Source organism: Zingiber officinale, chromosome 2B, assembly GCF_018446385.1.
Source record: "Zingiber officinale cultivar Zhangliang chromosome 2B, Zo_v1.1, whole genome shotgun sequence".
Classification (NCBI taxonomy): domain Eukaryota; kingdom Viridiplantae; phylum Streptophyta; class Magnoliopsida; order Zingiberales; family Zingiberaceae; genus Zingiber; species Zingiber officinale.
In genome coordinates this window covers 47,703,768-47,721,657 of record NC_055989.1, presented here as the reverse complement: position 1 = coordinate 47,721,657, position 17,890 = coordinate 47,703,768, and positions in this window count along the sequence as shown.

Sequence of the window (17,890 nt, the reverse complement as noted above, 5' to 3'; positions counted from 1 at the left end):
CGCGTTCCTCTCGCGGAGAAGGACCCTTTTTGTGTTGGAGTCGTCGCCGGGAGATGTTCCCTTGGCCCTTGGGGCTTGGTGTACCGTGCGTGAGGGAGAGGAGAAGGAGGAGTCGGCGTGAGGGCTAGGGTGAGGAATAGGTCACGGTCAAACCAATATAAAATAACCCAAATCCCAACTTAAGTTTATATTTATATTAAGTGGTTTAATGAACCCATCTCTAATATAAATATATTTGGTTCTCCTTCCTTTCAGCACGGCCCTGCTGGGTTCACCGGTTACTAAACTTATCCGTAAACCATAGGTCTAGGGTTCGATTCCCGCCTAAGCTATTTTACGGTTCCAATTATTTTTGATGCTTCCGCTACTCGGAAAATTCCGGAAAAATATCTAAAAATTCCAGAAAAATCATACTATATTTCTAAAACAAATTCTGGAATTTTTCGGGCTTTACAAAGCATGGGTCTCCAAGTCTAACTTGGTTAATCAAGTTGGACTTGGCCAATACTGGGTTCCAAAGGATCAAATATACTACCTCGATAGACCATATCGAGGTCATGATCCAGGGGGAGCAAAGAGAAAAACAATCCTAAAAATTTAAAATTAAAAATCAAAATTAAAATTAAATTCAAAATTCGAAATCAAAATTAAAATTAAATTCAAAATTAAAATTAAAAAATAAATTCAAAATTCAAAATTAAAAATTAAATTCAAAATTCAAAATTAAAATTAAATTCAAAATTCGAAATCAAAATTAAAATTAAATTCGAAATCAAAATTAAAATTAAATTCAAAATTAAAATTAAAAATTAAATTCAAAATTCAAAATTAAAAATTAAATTCAAAATTCAAATTAAGAAATTAAAACTCAAAATGAAGATAAGGGATCCAGACTCGCTGGCACCCCCAACTAAACTACCCGGGAGGGTAACTGAATCTAATCTACCCGAAATGGGTAAAACAAGAGTAGATTACCCGGCAGGGTAATTAAGGTTAGATTAAAACGGACTAAGGTTAACTTGAACCACAGTACTGGTGAAGTTTTTGGATGATAGTATGTTAGGGAAGCTTGGACATCGCATGTCTAGGAAGATATGGCTTCGACCTGGTGCATTTGGCCAAGTGGAACTGACCGAAGCTACCCTTAAATGGATCCTAACTAGTTAGACCAAGGTTTAGTACTAAGCTCAATGGGTAGGACTATTTGGAAAACCTCGAAGGCATGGTTACTTTAATGAGTGCCTTGTGACTCACCATAGCCCAGAAGTTTATCCAAAGAATGCTTACTTGTTGAACCCAAAGCTAAACCTGAATCTAACACAAAGTTAACCCAAACCTTAAAATTGAATTATAAATCATCTCACATCAATCATAGGTTTCCCTGATTGAAAATTTAGATCGGGTGAGATGACTAAGTAATAACATTCATTTGAAAACCATTTTCAAAATAAATTTTAAAACCCAAATTTCAAAATCAATTTTAAAACTCAATTTCAAAATCAATTTTAAAACTCAATTTCAAAATCAATTTTAAAACTCAATTTCAAAATCAATTTTAAAAACTCAATTTCAAAATCAATTTCAAAATCAATTTTAAAAACTCAATTTCAAAATCAATTTTAAAACTCAATTTCAAAATCAATTTTAAAACTCAATTTCAAAATCAATTTTAAAACTCAATTTCAAAATCAATTTTAAAACTCAATTTCAAAATCAATTTTAAAACTCAATTTTCAAAATCAATTTTAAAACTCAATTTCAAAATCAATTTTAAAACTCAATTTCAAAATCAATTTTAAAACTCAATTTCAAAATCAATTTTAAAACTCAATTTCAAAATCAATTTTAAAACTCAAATTTCAAAATCAATTTTAAAACTCAAATTTCAAAATCAATTTTAAAACTCAATTTCAAAATCAATTTTAAAACTTAATTTCAAAATCAATTTTAAAACTCAATTTCAAAATCAATTTTAAAACCCAATTTCAAAATCAATTTTAAAACTCAATTTCAAAATCAATTTTAAAACTCAATTTCAAAATCAATTTGAAAACTCAATTTCAAAATCAATTTTAAAACTCAATTTCAAAATCAATTTTAAAACTCAATTTTCAAAATCAACTTTAAAACTCAATTTTCAAAATCAATTTTAAAACTCAATTTCAAAAAATCCTTTCAAAACTCAATTTCAAAATTATTTTAAAACTCAACTTCAAAATTATTTTAAATTTCAAAATTATTTTTAAACTTAAATTTCAAAATTATTTTAAAAATTCAATTTCAAAACTCCTTCAAAATTTATCTCTAACAAGTTTACTTCAACTATCGTGAAATCCATTAAAACAATTCAACCACTTCCTATGTAGGAATTGGATCAATGGATGTTGGATAGTGGCTGCTCCAGACACATGACTGGAGATAAATTGAAGTTTACTAAACTCAAATACAAGAACTTAGGATCAGTTGCATTCGGTAACGAAGGTCAACTTAAGGTAATCGGAAGAGGTAATATCGAACTCAACTCCGATTTTATTATTCAAAAAGTCCTTTTAGTTGAAAATTTCAAGTTTAATTTACTAAGTATAAGTCAATTGTGTGATAGCGGATACGTAGTAACTTTTGACAAAACCAGGTGTTTAGTTAAAAACATTGAAAATCCTGAAATCTTACTTAAGGGACTTAGGATAAATAATATGTATTCAATTAATCTACCGACATCCTCAACAAAGTGTTTTCTAACACAAGAAGAGGAAACTGCTTTGTGGCACAGAAGATTGTGTCACACTCACACTAGACTCATTTCAAAAATGAGTCATAATGGTCTAGTTAAAGGTTTACCAAACCTAAAATTCATTGAAAATTCTATCTGTAATGCTTGTCAACAAGGAAAACAAACGAAGTCAACACACAAATCAACAAATCTTGAAAGAACCAGCTCCTTACTTGAGCTCCTTCACCTTGACTTATTTGATTCACATGGAGCTAAGTCACTAAGCAAGAACCAGTATTGCTTAGTAATAATTGACTACTCTATATTTTCATGGGTAAAATTCCTAAAAACTAAAGATGAAACCTATGAAATATTTAGTAACTTTGTAAATTAATAGAAAATGAAAAGATACTAAAATTAAAAGAATAAGAAGTGATCACGGAGGAATTTGAAAATCATAAATTTACCCAATTTTGTAAAATAAATGGATATCAACATGAATTTTCATGTCCTAGAACCCCCCAACAAAATGGTCTGGTGGAACGTAAAAATAGAACTCTACAAGAAGCCGCTAGAACCATGTTAAATGAATATAATTTAAATCACCAATTCTGGGCAGAAGCAATAAATACTGCAAATCATATTCAAAATCGAATTTTGATCAACAAATTTCACAAGAAAACCCCTTATGAACTATATTATCATAAAATTCCTAACTTAAATTATTTAAAAGTATTTGGATGTAAAGTTCACATTTTAAATACCAAAGATTATTTAAGAAAGTTCACACCCAAATCTAACAAAGGAATATTTTTAGGATACTCCTCAAACAGTCGAGCCTATAGAGTCTACAATCAAAACACCCTGAAGGTTGAAGAAACAACTAATATAATATTTGATGAAGAAAATAATCTACCAAATATAAATGAGAATGTTGATATTGATCCAAGAAATATAGAAGATGATGAAATTTAACCAAGTCTTAATAAACTAGAGGAACCAGCCCCTGACCCACTTATAAGACCAACTAGGGTCAGTACCTCTCACCCATCTGATCAAATTTTGGGTGATCCGAATCTAGGAGTCAGAACTAGATCCTCCTATAGAATCCACAGTCAGATTGCCCTAATTTCTAAAATCGAACCAAAAACAATAGAAGAAGCACTACCTGACCCGGACTGGATCATAGCTATGCAGGAAGAGTTAGCCCAATTTGAGAGAAATCAAGTCTGGGAACTTGTATCTAAACCCTCAAATAAATCAATAATCGATACAAAATGGGTATTTAGAAACAAGCTAGATGATCAAGGCGAAATAATTAGAAATAAGGCTAGGCTTGTAGCTAAAGGATTTAGCCAAGTTGAAGGTTTGGACTATGATGAAACCTATGCCCCAGTAGCTAGGCTCGAATCCATTAGAATGTTGTTAGCCTATGCAGCAAACAAAGGATTTAAACTATACCAAATGGATGTCAAGTCAGCATTCTTAAATGGATTTATTAAGGAGGAAGTTTATGTAAGCCAACCCCCAGGATTTGAGGACTTAGGATATCCTAATCATGTATTTAAGTTAAAAAAGGCCTTGTACGGACTTAAACAAGCCCCTAGGGCATGGTATGAACGATTATCAAATCACTTAATATCCAAAGGTTTCAACCAAGGTCAAATAGATCCAACTCTGTTTGTAAAAACTGTAGAAAAAGACATCTTCATAGCTCAAATCTATGTTGATGATATAATATTTGGATCAACTAACTCTAATTTTTTAAAAGAATTTATTAGATTAATGGAAAATGAATTTGAAATGAGTATGGTTGGTGAACTTAATTTTTTCTTAGGCTTACAAATAAAACAAACTAAAGATGGTATATACATTTATCAAACTAAATATGCAAAGGAATTAATTAAAAAATTCTGCATGGAAAATTCAAAAATAATAAATACTCCAATGGCCACCAACATTAACATAGACTCTGACCCTGAAGGAAAACCAGTAGATCCAAAATACTATAGGAGTGCCATAGGAAGCTTGCTTTACCTAACTACAAGTCGACCCAACATATTATTTGCGGTTGGAATGTGCGCAAGATACCAATCTTGTGCAAAAGAGTCACATTTAACCTATGTTAAAAGAATACTTAGGTACATTAAAGGTACTCTAAATATAGGACTCTGGTACCCTAGAACTTGCACCTTTGACCTTCTTGGCTATTCTGACTCGGATTACGCCGGATGCAAGTTAGATAGAAAAAGCACAAGTGGTAGTTGTCAATTTCTAGGACAATGCCTAGTAAGTTGGTCAAGTAGAAAGCAACATTGTGTTGCTCTATCTACCACTGAAGTTGAATATATAGCCTTAGGTGAATGCACATCTCAATTGCTTTGGATGATGCACACTCTTAAAGACTATCAACTGAACTATCATAACACAAAAATCTCAATTGATAATATAAGTTCCATAAATTTAACAAAAAACCCAATTCATCACTCAAGGACTAAACATATAGAAGTGAAGCACCACTTTGTAAGGGATCATGTAGCTAAGGGTGATATTATACTCAACTATGTTGAGTCAAAATCAAATCTAGCTGACATCTTCACAAAACCCTTACCTGAACTTGAGTTCAGCTCACTTAGAAGACAAATAGGAATGTGTTGGGTAGAATAGACAATGTTTGGTTATCATTTGCTTTTAAATTTCTAGGAAAATACTTATTTCAAAATTCCAATTTCTTAGAATTTTCAACATTTGGATCTAGCCTAAGATTTCCCCTAGAAATCATGTTCCCCTAGGTTAAAGCCAGAGCATCTCACAAACACCTAGGTCTACCTTGCTTGTGTTTGAAAAACTTAGAAAGGCGTGAGATGCATAGGGTACAGCCTGGACTCAGGAATGCTTATATTTGTGCATCAATATGAGTCTGGGCGTTAAACACATCATAAACAATAATCAAGTCAAGTCTTCCAGCTCTAGCCAACTCTAACTGGACCAAATGGACTTAATTTGACTAACCATGTGAAAGCTATTGCCCTCTAGGCAATCAGCAAGTAGCTAAAGGTTAGACAATTGGGAAAAGTGTTAAAGTTATTTTTTTAAGTGACCTCATATTTTCATTCAATTGACCTCATATTCTATAACTTCTAAACAAATCCTTTTATTGAAAATTCAAATGCTCATATTTTCAAACTTAATTAATTTTAAGACTATTTGAACTAGACTTAGTTAGTTTGTACTCTAAACTTAGCTATTTGGCAAAATATTTTCTCAATACGAATCATTTTGAAGCTGAATATATAGCTAAGTATTTTCAAATTTGGAAAATTCCAAAACTCAAAAAGCTAAGTCGTTTTTGCTAAGAAGAAAATTGTTCTTTTTCTCTCTTTTGAAAATTTTCCTTCAGAAAATACAAATCTACTCTCAAACTGGTTTATTTTTGATATATGGCAAAGGGGGAGAGTAGGTAAATTAAAGTTAAAAGAAAACTCAAAGTAATTAATAAAAGGAGGGCTTTTATTAAGGGGGAGTCTTATATTACAAAGTTAAAAGTTTCCAGCTTAACTGTTATTACGTTTGAAGTTTATTTACTTAAGCTTGGTTAACTTTATGCAGTTATTACATATGTTGTTTTTCTTAACTTTGAATTACGTGTTGCCATAATCAAAAAGGGGGAGATTGTTGGTGCGGGAAGCATCCGACGATCGAACCTAAGTTTTGATAATGGCAAAGGATTCAAAGTTAAGGTGCTTTGTTATCTGACAGTTGTTGCTGAGTGTTTCAGGAAAGTCCTAACTGCGGTTAGGCAAGGTAAAACCCTAGGGGGTGGTAACCCTAGGTCATAGGGGGTGGTAACCCTATGCGGAAAGTCTTGGTAGGTCGATGGCTTCAGGCAAAAGTCCTAGGGGGTGGTAACCCTAGGTGGAAAGTCCTGGTGTCGCGAACCAGGTGAAAGTCTGAACTGGCCGGTGAAGCGGATGTTCAGCAGAAAGTCCGGAAGCATCGAGTGCCGAGCAAAAGTCCAGTCGATCTGGAGGATCGTACTGGCAACAGGTAAATCTCCTGAGTGGAGTAGGTGAGGACGCGTTCCCCGTAGAGGGAACAGTAGGCGTCGGGTCGACCTAGGGTTTCCGGCTGGAAATCCGAAGTCAGACCCGGACAGTCCGGAGACTGTCATGATTTCATATTCATACTATTATTTTGTGTTAACTTTGTGTTGCAGGTATCTTTGGATTAACATACTTGCAGGTACCAAAAACACAAAGAAGGACTCGGATGAACAGTGTCCGAGGTGCCTCCATGGAGCTTGGAGGCGCCTCGGGTGCGAGCCAGGAAAAGGCGCCTTGAATGGAGATCAAGGCGCCTTGGACCGGAGGTTGAAGGCGCCTTGGATAGGCTGAAGGCGCCTTGAACCAGATAGAGTTCGACCAGGTCAGTGCTGATCCACGCGGGTGACTCGGCTCGTTCAAGGCGCCTTAATGAACAGTATAAGGCGCCTTAAACCCCCTTTATAAGGGGTCTCGACCAGCAGCTTCAATTATCTTCTTCCAAGTGACTCAAGTGCTACGTGCTGCTCCAAACGACGTTCCGAAGTGCTGCTACTTGTGCCCGACGACCAGGAGCTCCGAATCTTCATTTCTTTGTCGTTGGTATAATTAATTACTGTCATTTATTGTACTTCAACTTGTAATCGTTTATCGAGCTTATAGTTGTTGCCCACCGGAAGCGATCAAGGATCGCGGGCCTTCGAGTAGGAGTCGCCTTAGGCTCCGAACGAAGTAAAACGACCGTGTCTCTGTGTTTGTGTTTATTTACATTTTCCGCTGCTTTAATTACTCTACGAACGTTTCACGATTCCGGTAATCGAACGAAATAGCCGCGAGCGCTATTCACCCCCCTCTAGCGCGTCTCGATCCAACAGTTAGGACCCAAATCCGACAAGTGCTATTTCATTGGATATCCCAAGGAAACTAAGGGATATTACTTCTACATTCCCAGTCAGCACAAGGTAGTTGTGGCAAAGACTGGAGTCTTTCTAGAAAGGGGCTTTGTTTCTAGAAAGACTAGTGGGAGTACGTTCGATCTTGAAGAAGTTCAAGATGCGGACCATAGCACTAAAGCCTTGATGGAAGTTGAACTGGAACCACAAAGTGTTGTGGATGATGTTGTTCCACAAAGAGTTGAGGAACAACAACCAGTTCAAGTAGACATACCCCTTCGCAGGTCTGATAGGGTTCGTCGTCAGCCTGAGAGATAGTCATTTCTCTTGTCTAACCATGATGATGTTGTGCTCATAGAGGATGAGCCTACCACCTATTAGGAAGCTGTGATGAGACCAGATTCCGAGAAATGGTTAGAGGCCATGAGATCCGAAATGGAATCCATGTACACCAACCAAGTATGGACTTTGGTTGATCCACCTGAAGGGGTAAAACCCATAGGGTGTAAGTGTGTCTTTAAGAGAAAGACTGACATGGATGAACTTATCTATAAGGGTCGCTTGGTAGCTAAAGGTTTCAAGCAGATTCATGGTATTGACTATGATGAAACCTTTTCTCCAATTGCGATGTTTAAGTCCATTCGGATCATGCTTGCTATTCCTGCTTACCTTGACTATGAGATATGGCAGATGGATGTCAAAACCACATTTTTGAATGGAAACCTACTCGAGGATGTGTCCATGACTCAACCTGAGGATTTTGTAGATCCACAACATACTAGCAGAGTATGCAAGCTGTATATGTCCATTTATGGACTAAAGCAAGCTTCTCAGAGCTGGAATCTTCGATTCGATGATGCAATCAAATAGTTTGGTTTCATCAAGAACGAAGATGAGCCTTGTGTCTACAAGAAGGTTGTAGGGGATATAGTTGTCTTCCTCATATTGTATGTGGATGACATACTACTCATTGGGAAAGACATCCCTTTACTACAGTTTGTCAAGACTTGGCTAGGGACATGTTTCTCAATGAAGGACTTAGGTGAAGCATCCAGCATTCTAGGGATACAGATCAATAGAGATTTATCTAAGAGATTGCTTGGCCTAAGTTAGAGTACATATATTAACAAGGTACTCCTTCGGTTTGCCATGCAGAACTCCAAGAAGGGATTTTTGCCGATGTCACATGGCGTGAGTCTTTTGAAGACTCAAGGTCCCTCTTCTAGAGAGGAGAGAGACCGCATGGATCAGATCCCTTATGCCTCAGCCATGGGATCTATCATGTACGCCATGCAATGTACTCGACCTGATGTCTCGTATGCTTTGAGCATGATGAGCAGATACCAGTCAGATCCAAGTGAAAGTCACTGGATAGCGGTCAAGAATATTCTTAAGTACTTAAGAAGAACTAAAGAATATTTCTTGATATATGGAGGCGATGATGAGCTAACTGTAAAGGGTTACAGTGATGCCAGCTTCCAGACCGATCAGGATGATTATCGATCGCAGTCAGGGGTTCGTATTTTGCATTAATGGTGGTGCTGTGAGCTGGAAGAGTTTGAAGCAGGACACAGTAGCTGATTCTATGGCAGAGGCCGAGTACATTGCTGCATCAGAGGCAGCAAAGGAGGTAGTTTGGATCCGCAAGTTCATCACTAAAGTTGGGATGGTTCCAATATCGCTGACCCTATTGAGCTCTATTGTGACAACAATGGAGCTATAGCACAGGCGAAGGAACCTCGCTCACACCAGCGGACCAAACACATACTACGACGCTTCCATCTCATTCGAGAGATTATCGAGAGAGGAGATGTGAAGATATACAGAGTACCTACAGAGGCTAACATCGTAGATCCCTTGACCAAGGCTTTGGTACAGAGGAAGCATGATGGTCACACTAGCTCATTGGGGCTTAGAGCCTACATAGATTAGCACTAGTGCTAGCGGGAGATTGTTAGTTAGAGCCCTAAAGCCAGTCATTTGATGATTGTATTATGGACTTATTGTATAATATTCTTATATATAAATAAAGGCATTTATTTTGGTAATTATACTTACTTGTATTGGTGCTAAATAAACTAAGTATAATAGCGTTCTTGATTAGAAGGTTCACACCTATATCAATCGGTTAGTTGAACCGATAGTGAGATGATATAGGGAACACTACTCTTAATTATTCCTAGTCGAGTATTAACATTCAGAGATAATGTTAATGCAATAAGACTAGCATGTAGGTCAACTCGATGACTTGATCTCACAAGTCATGGATATAGAGATATCAAGTTGACACATGGGTATGCATTGGAGAATGTATACTGAATGACCCACCATGAGAAAGTATCATGGATCATTATATGAGTGTCATATACTTTCTCATGTGGCTATTAGTATGACTACTAGTCCTTGGACCTGAAGTCACCATGGATCCCTACATAAGGAGTTATGTAACTTGGTTTCGTCAAACGTCACCCGTAACTGGGTGGACTATAAAGGCGATTACTGGATATGTAACGAATTATGAAGAGGGATGTGAGTGATGCAGACAGGATCTATCCCTCCTATATGACGGGAGCGACATCAATATTCTTGATAGAGTGAGACCACGAAGTGCATGGTCATGCCCAAATGAGTCAATATGAGATATTGAGCTCATTTGATTTAGTGAGTCTACTTGGAGTTCAAGATTTAGATTGATTAGAGGATGACACGGTCTATGCCTCACATTGATCAATCTAGATGTCTTGGATAGAAGGACACTTGTCATATATTGTGAGAAGTCACAATTAGTAGTCACAAGGTGATGTTGGATCTCAACATTCTTGTAACTTGGGTTGTAATGATGTGTTGCTAGATACCGCTCATTACTTATGCTCCTAAATGGGTTTCGAGGCATTTCCAACATTACAAGAACCTATAGGGTCACACACTAAGGACAATTAGATGGAGATTAGGTTCATATGATGAACCAAGAGGATTAGATTCATGTGATGAATCAAATTGGATTAAGAGTAATCCTAATTGGGCTAATTGAGTTGAACTCTAGTTGATTCATGTGTTCAATGAGTCTAATTTAGATTATGACTCATTGAATCAATTTAATTAAATGAATTAGATTCATTATATTAAATTGGCTTGAATTAAATGGTTGGATTAGATCAACCATGAGAGAGATTAAGTCAAGTTTGACTTGACTTGAGAGGAAGATGAAGAGTCAAGTTTGACTTGACTTTAAGTCACCTCATTTGTGAGTTGGCATTAAGTGGACCAATGATGATGCTCCACATCATCATGGTTACTTAAGTGAAGTGCCACCTCATGGGAGTTACCAAGAGTTGTGACTCTTGGTATCCCATGGAGGTTACAAACCACATAAGTGTGGCCGGCCACTTTATTGGAGGAATGAGTTTCATTTTTGCAAGTGTAACTCTCATCTTCATCCTCCTAGAGCTCTCTCCTCAAGCTCTCCCTCTCCTCATCTTTCCAAACCCTACTAAGGTGCTAGCACACTTTAGTTTGGTGATCTCCTTCTTGTGTTTGTGTGGATACTTCTAGAGGGTTGTCTACTTTGACAATCTCGAGATCCGGCAAACCGTTGGACTAGCGAGATAGCAAAGGGCATCGCATCGAGGGTAACGCTCTTATCTAGTGTAGATCTAGAGTTTGTAAACTCGCACTCGTATTTTGTTTTTCATTTTTCTTCTCACGGATCTATGTGGCGGGGGTTTCGGGGTTTCCGCGACGCGAAAAAGCGGTTTTCATGGCCCGAAAAATCCAACAAAAGAGGGAATCGATTATAAGGAAACCTTTTCACCAGTAGTTATGCTTAAGTCTATTCGGATACTCTTATCTATTGCTGCTCATATGGATTATGTGGTTTGGCAAATGGATGTCAAGACAGCTTTCCTTAACGGAAAACTTGAAGAAAACATCCATATGAAGCAACCAGAGGGGTTTATTGCAAAGGGCAAAGAGCATCTTGTATGTAAGCTCAATCGGTCTATTTATGGACTGAAGCAAGCTTCTAGGTCTTGGAACATCCAGTTTAATGAAGTAATCCAGTCTTATGGATTTATTCAGTGTTTGGATGAGTCTTGTGTATACAAGAAGTGTGATGGAAACGTGGTGGTATTTCTTGTACTATACGTAGATGACATTTTGTTAGTTAGAAACAATATCAAAGTGTTGTCAGAAGTAAGGGTATGGTTGTCCAAGAAATTCGATATGAAGGACTTGGGAGAATGCGCACATATTCTCGTGATCAAAGTAATCAGTGATCGCAAGAAAAGAATGTTGTGTTTATCCCAAGCTTCATATATCGATACAATTTTAGCTTGTTTTAGCATGCAAGACTCCAAGAAATGTTTTTAACCTTTTTGGTATGAAGTATCTTTATCTAAAGAGATGTCTCCGAAGACATCAAAAGAGATAGAAGAAATGAAGATAGTTACTTATGCTTCAGCTATAGGAAGTCTAATGTATGCTATATTATACACGAGACCGGATATCTATTTTGCTGTGGGCATGGTTAGTAGATATCAAAGTAATCCAGGACAAGGACATTGGACTACCGTAAAGCATATATTAAAGTACCTGAGAAGGACTAGAGATTATATGCCGGTTTACCAAGCAGATAATTTGCTCCCTATGGGTTACACAGATTCTGACTTTCAATGAGATAGGGACAATAGTAAGACTATATCAGGCTATGTGTTTACTTTAGGAGGTGGAGCCATAGCATGGAGGAGTGTTAAGCAGAAATACGTTTCAAACTCAACCATGGAAGCTGAGTATGTGGCAGCCTCTAAGGCAGGCAAAGAATCTGTATCGCTCAGGAACTTTTTGATGACCTTAGATGTGATTCCTGGATTGCCCAAAATCATCACAATTTCTTATGATAATAGTGGTGCAGTAGCAAACTCAAAGGAACCACGAGCCATAAGGCGAGTAAACACATTGAGCACAAGTACCACCTGATACGAGACATCGTAAAGCGAGAGAAGTTGTTGTTGCCAAGATTACATCAGCAGATAACCTGGCAAATCCTTTCACTAATGCCCTTCCGACGAAAAGTTTTGATCAACATGTTGAGGGGATGAGAATCAAATGTATGACAACATTTATGACAACATAGTTTTTTAGTATAAGTAGGAGATTGTTAGAGTGTATACTAAAAGTTTAGCTTTTTGTAAATATTTATTTTGAAATAAGAATCACACTGGTCAAATATCTATATTTATGCTAAGTGTAGTTGTCCATTTAATTTATATTTTATATAACATGGTGTGAGGAGACACGCAGAAGTTCATATTATCAGTTCCTTATAAATTATAAATACCAGCTCACAACCAAGATCAAATGAGACAAACCATTAGAGTGGTTGTAGTGAAATTTGGTATTAGTTTATCTTCACAATAAAATTACACTAGTACACTATGAGTGTATTGAGCAGGACCATTTTAGGTAGTTTCTTTTTATACTGACTACATAAAAGAACAAAACCTCTGTTATTATGGAAGTGCGTACTCTTAATCATGATATAATAACAAACACGTATACTTAATATTTATTTCTTTAATTTATCAAAGCGTGCGATTTAGTTTGTTAAATCAATAGGCCCGATAAGTTGGGAAATGATATTATTTATTTGGTGTGTTGTTGATTGTAGAATGAAATTATGTCCTAGTAATCTAGGTTGATGATGTCCCCTTGAGGAGCTCATAAGGATTGCCATATAAACCCTGTAGGTGGACTTAGTCCGACATGATAATAAGGTTGAGTGGTACTACTCTTGGAGCTAGATATTAATTAAGTAAGCTGTCAATAACTTATTTAATTAGTGGACATTCAATATCTTAAACACAGGGAGACTAATGCACTCATAATAAGAAGGAGCCCATATTGTAATATGGGATTGGTGCGGTAGTGCAATAATAACTCTTTAGTGGTATGAGTTATTATTATTGATGAAATTGTGATGGGTGTTCGGGGCGAACATGGAAAGCTCAAGCTCATTGGGAGACCAAAACCAATTCCTCCTCTCGGTCCCTATTGTAGCCTCTTATTTATAAAGCCTTATATCCACTTAAAGTCAAGCCTCTTATGGTGGTCGGCCAAGCCAAGATTGGAGCCCAAGCTAGGGCCGACCAAGCCAAGAATTGGAGCCATGTTATATGGCCGGCCAAGCTTGGAGCCCAAGCTAGGTGGTCGACCACATCACATTAAAAGGGTATTTTAATTTTTAAAATCTTTCCTTTTGTGGAAGCCATGATTTTAAAAGAGAGTTTTAAATTTTTAAATCTTTCCTTATATAGTTTTCTACAAAGGATTAAGAGAAATATCTTTCCTTATTTGTAGTTAAAAGAAAGATTTTAATTTTGATAAAACATTATTTTTTGATAACCATCCACATGTTTTAAAAAAGATATTTTAATTTATAAAATTTTCCTTTTATAACCAACATGGTATTTAAAAGAGAAAATTTTCTATTAAAATTTATTACCGGAAACAAATAAGGAAGTTTTAATTTTGTATTTAAAAATTTCCTTGTTTGGAGCACAAGGAGGTGGCCGACCATGATAAGTATAAAAGGAAGTTTTAATTTTTTGTCTTAAAACTTTCCTTTTTAGTCATTGGCAAGGAATATAAGGAAGTTTTAATTATGTTTAAAACTTTCCTTTTTTGCCAAGACCAAAGATCATAAAAGAGAAGGAGGGGGTGCCTCACCAATAACACATCTTCTATTCTTCTCTTCTAATTCCTTGGTGGTCGGCACTATTCTTTCTCTTCTCTCCTTTTGTTTTCTCTCTTGGAGGCCGGCGACATCAATTGTGGGGGATCTTTTAGTGGACGGTTGATTGAAGGAGAAGAAGAAGAGAAGGAAGCTCTCTTGTCTAGCATCCCATGGAGGTTAGTTAGTGGCCGGATTTGGAAGCAAAGGAAGAAGCTTGGGTGGATTTTCTCTTGGAAGAAGGTCGCCCACACGACGTTCAAGAGAAGGAGAGGAATACAATAGAAGATCAAGAGGTCTATAAACTACAAAAGGTATAACTAGTTATTAGTTCCCGCATCATAACTAGTTCATCATTTGTATAGATCTTGAAAAACCAAACACTAGTTCATCTTATAGTTTAACTTGTTAGAATAATAATAATAGTTAACTTAGATTCATTTTTCATTATCAAAACTCAGGTTCGATCGTCTGGTGCTCCCTGCAATAACACGGAGTTCACAAAGGTAAATGGTCTGCTGAGGTGGAGGAGACGAAGACACTAGGGTTTTTAAAGGGTTTGGTAGAATCACCTTTTAAGAAGGATCATTGGATCAAGATGACAAGAAGGTAGGCTAGCGTCCATGACCGTCAGATTAGAAAATGAAATGATGTGTACCTAGAAAATTGTTCACCTTTTGTTGTGTTAGGGGAATAAGGTTGGTAGACATATGTCTCCAATAGGGGATGCGCAATTATAATAGATGTGACAAGTAAATCATTGTCTTGAAGAGTTGGCGCTCGTATCAAGGTAAATTTTCCTTTATTTCTAGTGTTAATTCTTAAGGCATATATTGCTCGGTCGATCTTAAGCCTGGCCAAGTTTATAGGACCTCGTTGCTCCTACCTATTGGGTGGTCTTTACCAAATGATCGGTCAACCCAAAAATTGGTCAAAACATAGGTTCTATTTGGTTTTGTTTCTGGGTGACTCCTAATGACTTCATCCTCTAAACATGTCACCTACCACATTCTCGATCGATGGAGGGCAAAGCTTTGTTATTGATTAATTAAGTGCTTCGATTTTTAAGTTTCTCTCTATATAAAATGAGGCTAAGGTCCTTGTTGGATCAAAAGCGCTAGAGGTGGGTGAATAGTGCTCGTTGCTTTTCATGTTTTTAGTAAATCGATCGAGAGAAAATGTAGTGGAAAGTAAAGTAGAGAAATCACTAACACTTTTCTTTTGCATGGTTTGGAGCCTGTGACAACTCCTACTCTAAGGCTCATGATCCACGATCACTTTCCTTAGATAATTCACTAATAATTTTAAATAAGTACAAGTACAATAATTAAATGCTATAATAAAGAATTTACCGACAATGAAAGAATTGAATTGCAAGTTTTCGTTCGTTGGAGCAGTATTTCAGCATTGTAGAATCATTTTCTGAGTAGTGCGTAAGAGAGAAACTTCTTGGAATTGATGTACTTAAGGTGCTGTGTTGTATACAATCTGTAAGTGTACGACTATCATCAGGTAACAAAATATCGATTCCACGGGGACTGTTAATTAAGCACTAGTTAATTTTGCATAGTGAGTTATCTAAACAATAGAAGGTTGGCTCATGAATGCTTAAAGAAAAAGATAAAGGAGAGAGAGAGAGAGAGAGAGGTAAGTAGAAGTCTAGAGGTGCAATTGATTGTGGTTGGTTTGGAAAGGCAACTCTAGGACTTTGGTTTCATTGCAATGCTAGTTGATGTGTCCGGTATTGGTAATCTCCTACCCTCTACGTGTATGACTTGTAAGAATTCCCTACTATGTACCAGCATGATCCTCTTGAGCGGATGCTTCAGAGTGCCTCTCCCCATATGTATCCAATGCCCGAAATAGAGAAGGTGACATAAAGAGTCAGATTAAAGGGATACCCCCTATCATATGAGGGGCCCCTGGTCATACATCTCTAGGTTACACAAATCCCTTCTAATACTAGATAGGGAGAAACCCATTAAGAATATAGACAATTCCTTGTAGAGAATTGACCTTCATTTCAATGTAATGCTCGAGATGTCCGGTTAAAGAGATACCCTTTATCACGAAGGGCTCCCTCAGTCATACGATCTCGAACGTTCCCTCCATGTGGCAACCAATCGATACAACACATTCATCAAACAACACATATATATAATTAAAGTTCATACAAGCATGTAATTAAACATGAACAAGGCACTCACATGTCATGGAATAGGAAATTACCAAATACATAGTGTTTACATCAATAATCACATCACAAATACTCCCTACATCCTAAGAATCAGAGAATATACTTTATTGCAAGAGAATTCAACCAAAATACCATGAAAATAGCATCATACAACTCAGCATATGGAAATAGAGAGAAGATAGTACTTATCCTTGAAGTCCGGCATCTTTGGAGGTGTTCTCTTTCTCCGGAGGTGGACGGATCATTCGAATCGGTGGAGATGGAAGCTCTAGGTTTTCCCCGTAAGGGGAGAACCCTTCCTCTAGGAGAGGGATGAAGTCCCAAATCCAAGATGATGTTAGTATTAGCTCTAAGAGTCAATTATAAGATAATTGACACATCCAGATTAGAATCATTGAGTTAGACTCAAGTGAATCCAACCATATGGATTCAATCTAATCCAAATTAGACTTGAGTTAGACTCAAGTGAACCCATTAACTAAAGAGGATTAATGGAGATTGATGAAACATTAGAAGAGCCACTTGAGAAGGCATATACTATGTTGTTAGATTTTATATGTGCTATAGAAATTATATGATAGGTTTACTATGATTTGCATGTTTATGTGTTTTCTGTTGGGAACGAAATAGTGAGTATATGAACAAACTAAAGGATATAGCATCCTCATACTTGTTAGAAACAAGTGCTATAACCTATTTCGTTTGATAGAAATATACTTCCAAGGTTTTGGCTAATAGAAGTTGTGAACAGGAAGGTGGTCTCAGCCAAAGTGTTGTGAACAACATGGTGTCTTAGTTTTTATGGGTAGTAGGGTCTCGGATATGGCAGCAACTCATATAATGAGTATACGAAATAATTTTTCACCGGGAGCGTTGCCCCCTCAACCCCGCAAGGGGCGCTGCCCCCTTGACCCCGCTCGCTAACTGCCTAGTGAGACAACCATGGCATTGCGGCTCATAATTAATTGTTTAAATCATAGTAAATTTTATATCATAATATATTGTGAATGTTATATGACATTGTGCATAGTTATGACCCTCATCCCCGATATGATGTGTGTGTTGTAATTCATAATATGGTCTACGTGTCATGCCTCTCCTTTTTCATTCTTGTTGTAAATTTAGATTACACTCGAATGTAACTCTAGTTTCTTTAGATTTTGTAATATATTAATTAGAGAAAGAACCAGTCTACTGGAGATGGTATAAAAGAGAGAAGGACAATAACACACAGCCACCAAGGAAGCACTTGGAGAAGATGCTTAGACCTAGGTTGACCTTTCGATCTTCTTATTGGCTTGAGAAGATCATAGTTTATGGGGT